This window comes from Rhinoderma darwinii, chromosome 9 (genome assembly GCF_050947455.1).
Source record: "Rhinoderma darwinii isolate aRhiDar2 chromosome 9, aRhiDar2.hap1, whole genome shotgun sequence".
Classification (NCBI taxonomy): domain Eukaryota; kingdom Metazoa; phylum Chordata; class Amphibia; order Anura; family Rhinodermatidae; genus Rhinoderma; species Rhinoderma darwinii.
In genome coordinates this window covers 87,584,660-87,590,564 of record NC_134695.1, presented here as the reverse complement: position 1 = coordinate 87,590,564, position 5,905 = coordinate 87,584,660, and the positions used below count along the sequence as shown (strand labels likewise).

General features: G+C 50.4%; 1 long non-coding RNA gene across 2 annotated transcripts; it reads left to right on the top strand.

The window, feature by feature from the left end:
- The first annotated feature begins 261 nt into the window (after positions 1-261).
- Positions 262-5,134, top strand: LOC142660488 (uncharacterized). 2 transcript variants are annotated; one of them, XR_012850497.1, is made up of 2 exons: positions 262-312; positions 4,819-5,134. It is a non-coding gene; the product is annotated as an uncharacterized LOC142660488 (long non-coding RNA). The 2 variants fall into 2 exon arrangements; XR_012850496.1 differs by lacking the exon at positions 262-312 and adding an exon at positions 3,287-3,432.
- Positions 5,135-5,905: the final 771 nt, after the last annotated feature.

Below are 5,905 nucleotides of genomic sequence, written 5' to 3'. Positions count from 1 at the left end.
CCAGCTGCACTAACCCCAGCACCAGCCGCACTAACCCCAGCACCAGCCGCACTAACCCCAGCACCAGCCGCACTAACCCCAGCACCAGCTGCACTAACCCTAGTAACAGCCGCACTAACCCTAGTAACAGCCGCACTACCCCTAGTAACAGCCACACTAACCCTAGTAACAGCTGCACTACCCCTAGTAACAGCCACACTAACCCTAGTGACAGCCACACTAACCCCAGCACCAGCCGCACTGACCTCAGCACCAGCCACACTAACCCCAGCACCAGCTGCACTAACCCCAGCACCAGCCGCACTAACCAAGGTAACAGCCACACTAACCCTAGTAACAGCCGCACTAACCCTAGTAACAACCACACTAACCCTAGCAACAGCCGAACTAACCAAGGTAACAGCCGCAATAACCCTAGCAACAGCCACACTAACCCTAGTAACAGCCGCACTAACCCTAGTAACAGCCGCACTAACCCTAGTAACAGCCGCACTAACCCTAGCAACAGCCACACTAACCCTAGTAACAGCCGCACTAACCCTAGCAACAGCCACACTAACCCTAGTAACAGCCACACTAACCCTAGTAACAGGCGCACTAACCCTAGTAACAGCCGTACTAACCCTAGTAACAGCCGCACTACCCCAGTAACAGCTGCACTAACCCTAGTAACAGCCGCACTAACCCCAGCACCAGCTACACTAACCCCAGCACCAGCTGCACTAACCCCAGCACCAGCCGCACTAACCCCAGCACCAGCCGCACTAACCCTAGTAACAGCCGCACTAACCCCAGCACCAGCTGCACTAACCCTAGTAACAGCCGCACTAACCCTAGTAACAGCCGCACTAACCCTAGTAACAGCCGCACTAACCCTAGTAACAGCCGCACTAACCCTAGCAACAGCCACACTAACCCTAGTAACAGCCGCACTAACCCTAGCAACAGCCACACTAACCCTAGTAACAGCCACACTAACCCTAGTAACAGCCGCACTAACCCTAGTAACAGCCGCACTAACCCTAGTAACAGGCGCACTACCCCAGTAACAGCTGCACTAAGCCTAGTAACAGTCGCACTAACCTCAGCACCAGCTACACTAACCCCAGCACCAGCTGCACTAACCCCAGCACCAGCCGCACTAACCCCAGCACCAGCCGCACTAACCCTAGTAACAGCCGCACTAACCCCAGCACCAGCTGCACTAACCCTAGTAACAGCCGCACTAACCCTAGTAACAGCCGCACTACCCCTAGTAACAGCCACACTAACCCTAGTAACAGCCGCACTAACCCTAGCAACAGCCACACTAACCCTAGTAACAGCCGCACTAACCCTAGCAACAGCCACACTAACCCTAGTAACAGCCACACTAACCCTAGTAACAGCCGCACTAACCCTAGTAACAGCCGTACTAACCCTAGTAACAGCCGCACTACCCCAGTAACAGCTGCATTAACCCTAGTAACAGCCGCACTAATCCCAGCACCAGCTACACTAACCCCAGCACCAGCTGCACTAACCCCAGCACCAGCCGCACTAACCCCAGCACCAGCCGCACTAACCCTAGTAACAGCCGCACTAACCCCAGCACCAGCTGCACTAACCCTAGTAACAGCCGCACTAACCCTAGTAACAGCCGCACTACCCCTAGTAACAGCCACACTAACCCTAGTAACAGCCGCACTAACCGTAGCAACAGCCGCACTAACCCCAGCACCAGCCGCACTGACCCCAGCACCAGCCACACTAACCCCAGCACCAGCTGCACTAACCCCAGCACCAGCCGCACTAACCCCAGCACCAGCCACACTAACCCTAGTAACAGCCACACTAACCCTAGTAACAGCCGCACTAACCCTAGCAACAGCCGCACTAACCCCAGCACCAGCCGCACTAACCCCAGCACCAGCAGCACTAACCCCAGCACCAGCCACACCAACCCCAGCACCAGCCACACTAACCCCAGCACCAGCCACACTAACCCCAGCACCAGCCGCACTAACCCCAGCACCAGCCGCACTAACCTCAGCACCAGCCACACTAACCTCAGCACCAGCAGCACTAACCCCAGCAGCAGCCACACTAACCCCAGCACCAGCCACACTAACCCTAGCAACAGCCGCAATAACCCCAGCACCAGCTGCACTAACCCCAGCACCAGCCGCACTAACCAAAGCACCAGCTGCACTAACCCTAGTAACAGCCGCACTAACCCTAGTAACAGCCACACTAACCCTAGTAACAGCCGCACTACCCCAGTAACAGCAGTAGGACCCCCAATATCAGCCACAGTGCCACTAGTAATATATGTGGGGACCCCATTAAGAGCCGCAAGACCTCCAGTAACACCAACTGCCAACCCTCCCTAGCACCAGCCCAGAACCCCCAGTAACAGCAACAGCAAGCCCTTTACTAGACGCAGAACCGCAGACGCAGAACAGCAACTGCCAAATGACCCCTGGCACCAGCTGCAATACCCCCAGTAACAGCCACAAAACGCCCAGTAATATTCGCAGGACCCCCAGTGACAGCCGCAGAACCCCCAGTAACAGCTGCAGAACCCCCAGTAACAGCCGCAAAAGGCCAAGTAATATTTTGCAGGACCCCCAGTAGCAGCTGGAAGTCCCCCAGTAACAGCTTCACTATCCCCAGTAACAGATGCAGTACCCCAATATAAGTGACAGGACCCCATAACAGTAGCATGACCCTCAATAAAATGACAGTTACAGACCCCCAGTTACAGTGCAGCCACATTGCCACCCCCATCCCAGTGAGCAGGATATCTTGAGTACATTGTCAGGGGCAGGAATTCATCAGTGTGAGCCCATGTGTCATGGGAACCCCGCAGATGCCCCAACAGATGGGTCTCCAACCTGTGACTCTCCAGCAGTTGCAAAACTACAACTCCCAACATGCCCTGTCAGATACGGCTGGAGACCACTGTACTAGGCAGTTTTGATAAATGACCCCAGCGCCAGCTCCATGTGGATATGGACACCCCCCCCCCCCCGTCTACCCCGCAATCTGCTTCACAAGTATAGACCATGTTTACTCGGACCACAATTGGTCCCCAAAGCTCAGTGGTCCCTGGCATATGCCCAGGTTTGCCTGGTGCCAATGCCAGTCCTGAATAGGGCTCAATATTGTCCACAGGATTGTCATTTACATTGTTAATACAGAGGGGTAACTTGAAGCTCCTGGGCCCCAATGCAAAATCTTTAGTAAGGCCCCTCACCTACTATGTGCCACTTGTAATACTGGGGTCTTCTCATGTTGCAGAGGGGCATTTGGCCCTCTCGGACACCAAGTCCCAGGCGCAACTACAGCTTCTGCAGCCCTATAACAAAGCAGGTTAAATCGAGGTGCGGAGAGCCGGAGGGGCCATTGTGTCAGCTCCTCAGACCTCGCCTGGATTGGCTGTAATAACATGTTAGTAAATTAATAATAACTACTTGGAAATACAAGGACGTCAGTAAATCGGATCATTGTGACCGCTGTTCTCGGGCTCTCGCCTGCAGTTCTCTGCATTGTCAGTCCGGGCCAGCCTCTTACCATGAGCCAGACAGCAGCACAGAGATCCTCATCACCCCCCCCCCCCCCCCCCACAATAAGCCCCTGGCTGAAGCGCACTGCAGGAGGTTGCTGGAGGGGACGGCAGTGATTTGCAGCATCTGTCACCGGCTTTAATGCCGCTGATAAAACGATCAGACTGTAACATCTACAGGTGCACCCTCACCAAAAGGACAAAATCATCCTGCAAAGGGAGGAAATGCAATCTACTGGGAATCTAACATGCAGGAAAATCCATAGATTGTGTAGATGATGGGTCCTATACCTCACGCAATGCAAACTATACGAGTGTTCACACTGGGCAGTTTATTTTCTGTAACTAGAGCTTCATTATTGCATAATGAAAAAAACTGACAACTTTCTAATAGTATTTGTGTTTCAATTCTTCACCAATATCTCTGCTTGCTGTCAGGGAATGAAAACATTATTGTTTACATTCCGAGGTTTAAAAAATAAAAAAAAATAATAATAATAATATCCTGATCTAATACTTCCCACAGCTGAGGGTACGTTACATTGTATCCAGTGTAGAGAATCCCATGTAAAGTTAACAAAACAGCAGCACAAATCTATCGCCAGGCGTGATAGTTCGCTACAATGTATCAGCACAGGTAAAATGTATCAATCTGGAGTTTAGGATGTTTAGCTCACAGCGGATTCACTAGACTGGATACAATTGTAACAAACCTTAACATAGGAATTTTAGGGCAAGACAAATCTTTAATTCCAAGAAACTCCTTCATTATTGACCATAAAGGGGTTTTCCCATAGTCATAATTTATCACCTATCCACAGACCCCGAGAACGGGGGTCCCCAAGTGCCCTATATGAATGGAGTGGTACTGCGCATGCTAGGCCACAACTCCAGTCACTTTCTATAGGGCTGCCAGGGAACCCCAATGATCAGCTGTAATTTATCGGGAAACATGGCAGTGTTTCATTTCCCTGCAGCACCACCACAGGAGAATTGTAGCATTACACGGTGCCCATTCATATGAATGTGTTGTCTGTGTAATACAGGACAGGACAGGTCCTCCAGAGCGAGAGACGCTCTTTGTAACCGCTCTCCATTCGGACCAAGAGATGAGGACCCTAAACAGAAGACCCCCCGCTATTAACTTAGAAACCCCTAATAGGATATAAGAAAATGGGTTTTCTAAATTAGACAATTCCTTTAAGTTGTTTTAAGTTAATTAAGAAGAGTGGAGACATGAGAGAGGCTAATAACGAATTGTTTCCTTTCAGGTCTGCCATTCAACCTTCCACCGGTATGACGACGACGATGTCATAAAGCTCAGCAGATATATGGTCGGATGTGACGGCTCTTATAATTGCAGGATGTGATTAATTAGTGACTTAAATAATATTGATATGAAGCTTTTCCTCTTTATTTGGTGATTCGCAGACGTTTGCTGTGAGGATTATGGATGATCGTCACTATTTATGGCCCCGTTTGATCTTTGATATAATTCTTTTTATTCCTCAAAAGGTCAAATTGCTGTAGATTGGAAAATGTTTGATAAGATCACTGGGAATAAAGTTTTCTGGAAGGAACTATAAATATTAACATCGGATCTTAGTAAGAACCATTCCATGTATTCAATATGATACCCGGATACATAGGGCGGAGGATTAGAGGGGCTGGAGGGCACAGCTTCGCTTTCATGCACACTGAGCTTCATAGATAATGCTGGTGGCGTCACTCCCCTCTGATGACCCAACACGTAGTGTCCTCAAAGACGACATACTAAAAAGTCAGGTCCTCAATGACATCATCACATGTCCGCGCAGAGCCGCCCCATTCTAACCTACTCATTCCCTCTGGTTCTGTTAGGCTGGGTTCACACGAGCACATTACGTCCGTAATGGACGGAACGTATTTCGGCCGCAAGTCCCGGACCGAACACAGTGCAGGGAGCCGCGCTCCTAGCATCATAGCTATGTACGACGCTAGGAGTCCCTGCCTCTCCGTGGAACTACTGTCCCGTACTGAAAACATGATTACAGTACGGGACAGTTGACCGGCAGCAAGGCAGGGACTCCTAGCATCGTACATAACTATGATGCTAGGAGACCGGCTCCCTGCAGTGTGTTCGGTCCGGGATTAGTGGCCGAAATACGTTCCGTCCTTTACGGACCGAACACGCTCGTGTGAATCCAGCCTTAGAGTATATCGTACCTCAGGCAGATACTGGTTGGTAGGTAAAGAACAATTAAGGTTTATTCTCCTGCCCATTTAAAGTCTATGGCCCATAGTAGGCAACTGACTGTCAACAAAACTTCCGGTAAATATCTAAAGCTCATCATGGACTATGAACAATATAATGTCTAC